This window comes from Chenopodium album, chromosome 7, assembly GCF_948465745.1.
Source record: "Chenopodium album chromosome 7, dcCheAlbu1.1, whole genome shotgun sequence".
NCBI classification, from domain to species: Eukaryota; Viridiplantae; Streptophyta; class Magnoliopsida; order Caryophyllales; family Amaranthaceae; genus Chenopodium; species Chenopodium album.
The window spans coordinates 17,017,307-17,021,776 of NC_137840.1; the positions used below are offsets into that span (position 1 = coordinate 17,017,307).

Consider the following 4,470-nt stretch of genomic DNA (forward strand, 5'->3'; position numbering starts at 1 on the left):
CTTTATGAGTTACCTCTAGTAGATCCCAAATCTATTTAGCAGACTTGCATCCCATGATACGATTATGTTCATGAGGTCCAAGTCCACAGTGCAAATACTTTATAGCTAAAGCATTTAATTCAAGTTTCTGATAATATTCCTTATCATAATCAGAAATAAGTTTAGGAACTACCTCGTTCTTATCATTGGTTGTAGTTATTTCAAAATCACCAGTTTCAATAACACACCAAACCTGGTAATTATCAGCCTTGATAAAGATCTCCATCCTGTTCTTCCAGTAGGTGTAAAACTTACCATTGAACATGGGTGGACGTCGGGTGGAATACCCTTCTTCAAGTTTCTCATTGTAATTCATTTCTCCAGGAACTTACTCAACAAAGTTATCTGCTTATGCGTGAGAACCTTGCTCTGATACCAATTGTTAGTGGAGACGATTAATACAAGAGGGGGGGTGAGTTGTATTAAGTTCCTAATGACTATTTTTTGTGGATTAATAAACACAACATATAGGAACTTGCTAGAACACACAAATTTTACAAGGAAACCTTCCAGGGCCCAACTGGAAGTAAAACCTCGACCCTGCCTTAGGGATTTTAAACACACAAACTTCACTATAATAGGGCAAACACAAAGTTACAACCTATTAGACACGGACCTTTATTTTCACAAGATCCTCACTGACTTGCTACTTGATAGGACCCTATCCTACCCAACCTAAGTACCATACTTAGATTCACTCGTACCACCAATATACTATACGTATTGCCAAAGTACAAACTGCTTGCACCACCTAAGTATAGAACTTTCAGCCTCACCTAGAAGCTTACAAAATTGTATGTAAAGCAAACAATAAACTCACCCAAATAACCCAACCCTATACAAGTGTACGACACCTAGTATGATAGGTAAGCAATGCACGAAATCCGAAACTAATATGACAAGTTAGAAGCTTGGTAAACTTACACAATTATAGCATAGTGATTTGTCCACGCATAAACTCACAAAAACCTAAATTCATTTTGTTCCATTACAAGAAAAACATTTATTTGCGGCGGTTGAAAATGATTTATTTTCTGTGTTTTTAGAGTGGCAGCAAATGTCAGGCAGCAAATCAATTGAATAATTTGCTGCGGTTAACAACTGCAGCAAATCAATTCATTGATTTGCAGCGGTTAATGCCATTAACCCCTGCTAATAAATATTTTTATACAATTAAAATAGCTGGGTTTTTATTTATCAAACCTGCTGTCATTCTGTCAATCTGATATTCAACTACAAGAAAAGAAAAAAAAACTGAAATCTTATTTGCAATTGTATAAAAAAAAAAATTATATTTCCATTAATAATAGCCTGTAAAAGTACACTTTCATCATAAAAATAAAAATTACAATTGGACAGCATTAGAAATTACAGAAGCTTAACATAATACAGCAGGAGCACAGCCACAACAAACAATATTATGAACTTTGAGATTTAATAACCAAAGAAGTATAGAAGGCAACAACAATAATGGTGTCGATTGGGCAGCAACGGCAGCAGAAACAGCACAAGTAGCAGTAGTAGCAGCAGAAACAGCACAAGTAGCAGCAGCAGTAGCACGAGTAGCAGCAGCAACAACACGAGCAGCAGCAACTACAACAGCAAAAGCAACAGCAGCAGCACCTTTGAGATAGAAGACTGAAGCAACTCCTTTTATAGATGTTCAATTGCCCTTAAGTGAAGGATTCCGCCTGCTACTAAAGGAAAACTTCTATGAGATCATCGTTTTACACTATCACTTCAAAATTTATATCTTTTATCCTGCATATAATTAGCAAATATTCTAAATTAAAACAAAACCTTAAAGTTATCATATGCAACAAGTTTGAGCAGCACATTATATTATTACATCAATGAGCTTTCCTTTACCCTCCCATCCCACAAGTCTAATGCTCTCAAATACTCCTTATTTCACTCTCTCAAACACATTCTTTGCCTCCATCTCTCCTCCCACTAACATAAACCCATTTTAGCTTATCTGCAACAAACCCAACCCAAATTAAAATTAAAGCATAAAAATCTCGGCAAAACAAATACTAATTCACCACCAAAATAAGCCTATTTAATCGCTACAGCAAAATTTTCACAATTAGATAACACACACCCCAAATAACTTTCAAATTAAAGAAAATCAATTCACTACAAAGAAGCATAAAATAATGTTATAATTTTATACCATGAAAAAAATGGGTGACAACTATAATATTGCATATCTTCATCAATCCAGGCACAACATAATTCCAGTAACAATTAGCTTCGTCAATTCATCTTACTTGAACTAGGAACCATAATAACAGAGGTAATAAGTACTCTATGACCTTTCGATTTAGTTTCCAGAAAAAAATGAGATAACAGCACAACAAAGTATCATATTATTATTTCTACAAGTGAACAATCAACCTCAAAAAATGCCAAGCAGGACCCAATTAAATAGGTGCATGACAAAGAATTGACAAACAAGGAAAATTGCTAAATGTTAAATTGAAACAAATACGATTACATATGAATGGCATAAAATTCAAAAATCTATTTAAAAATTGGAAAAATCGATTATCATTTCGAAACTTGAGCACACTAAAGCAGTCGTATTCATCAAGCTAAGTTAACCCACTAGAATTTCAAACATGCTGAAATCAAATTCTTCACAAATTCAAATCAACTTTCACCTCCTCAATCATCACAAGCAGTAATACCCAAATCACATCTGGGAAGGGAATTCCTCAAAAAATTACGACTCCCTATTTCGTTCTCAATTAAGGAAATAAAATATACAATTAATTACCTTAGCTTTGATAGTGATAGTCGGCGAGTGAAGGCGGTGGTGAGCACATAGGTTAGCCGTTAGATCGGTGGAACGGTGAGACTTTTGGTTGAAACTAGACCCGAACGCCGACAACGGTGAGTAGGTGATGAGTGGGTACTAGGGTGATTGAGTGAGAAACTAGATGTGTCGATGAGAGTGAGTGACAAAGTAGAATCTCTGGTGAGATTGGTGAGCAATCCGTCGGTGAGGTAAGTGAGAGAAGATGAAGAGTGTAATGAATGAATTGGGCGGCTAAGGAATAGAGGGGCTATGGTAAATGTAGGATAATTGATTTGCAGCGTTTTAATAGAAAAACCCCTGCTAATTAATAATATTCATAGTACCTATGTGTAAAACCCAATTTAATTTGCAGCGAAATGCATAAAATGCAGCAAATTAATTTTTTTCTAGTAGTGTTCTCTACTATTTATACAAATATCACTCGTATAAAATGTAGGTTTTCAAAATGATAAATAAGTTAACTTAACATATCCTTCAACACGGTTTTATGTAAATCAAGTGGAATAAAATCTTTTTCGTAAAATAAAATTAAAAAGATACTTGTTAAAAAGATTTATCTTTTTAACAAACTGATTTAAAGAAAATAATCTTTTTAGAAAATCTTTTCTTATAATCTATCTTTTATATTTTCCATATTATTTTATTTACCAAGCCAACTTGTCACGCTTCTAATAAATTTCGTGCAATAACCTACTTATCATATTAACAATAATCTAGAAGATAAAAACCTTAACTAAATATAATTGATGCGCCGCGCTTTTGTTCAGGTAGGTTACTTGGGCTCCAAGCTTATTAAGTTCCACCAAAGAACTTAAGCTTGATGTCTTCAAGTTCCTGTTAGGGAACGTTTGTTAGGGAACTCAGTTCTTGCTAGAGAACTCTTCTTCTGATTTGTTTAACTCCTTCAATAAAGATCTTTTCATGTCTTCTTAGTTCCAGCTACTTCTTCCGTCACCATGATCAACTTCATCTAAACTAATCAAATACTTAAAAACCTTTATTAGTTGAGTTTGGTTTAGTTTAAGTTCCTCATCATCAAAACCTTTATGCTTCAACAACACCTTTTCGGGGCTCTCCAATTTTATTACATGTAGAAAAATAATATTTTTAATTACAGAAATCAAAAACATATTTTTGTATAGTAATACTAATTATTTGCATAAAATTTTTTGCAGATATGGCTAATGGAGAGACTAGAATTAATTAGTCCTCCTGACAACATTGAAAAATACACTCCAAATTGCTTTGTGAGGCGAAAGAAGCGTTTCTCTAAGATGGGTCGCCATGAGTGGGATAAAGTTTTTGCCTCTTGCAACTTTGCTATCAAGTGGGTCGTCCCATGGTGGAAAATTGAGAAGATGGTTGGTGTCAACAAGCAACCCTTATGTCGTCTTCCAAGCTTAACCAAGATGACTTTTTATTATCCCTGCAGGGTAAAAAGGCAGTACGATCTACTTCAAACAATTCCTTTTGGGGATCTCCGTTGTCCCTATGAATTCCCTGTTTCACAAGAAGTAGAGAAATTTGACACATATTGGAGTGCTAGGCCTTTATGGGAAGTGATTACCCAAAAGGTTCCTCCTTCCTTGCTCAATGATGTGAAGAGA

At 34.7% G+C, this 4,470-nt stretch overlaps 1 long non-coding RNA gene across 1 annotated transcript; it reads right to left on the minus strand.

Annotated features, from left to right (window-relative positions):
* Nucleotides 1–1,321: 1,321 nt before the first annotated feature.
* Nucleotides 1,322–3,217, minus strand: LOC145640957 (uncharacterized). The gene is made up of 2 exons (XR_014115036.1): nt 2,822–3,217; nt 1,322–1,800 (listed from the first exon to the last, which is right to left on the minus strand). It is a non-coding gene; the product is annotated as an uncharacterized LOC145640957 (long non-coding RNA).
* Nucleotides 3,218–4,470: the final 1,253 nt, after the last annotated feature.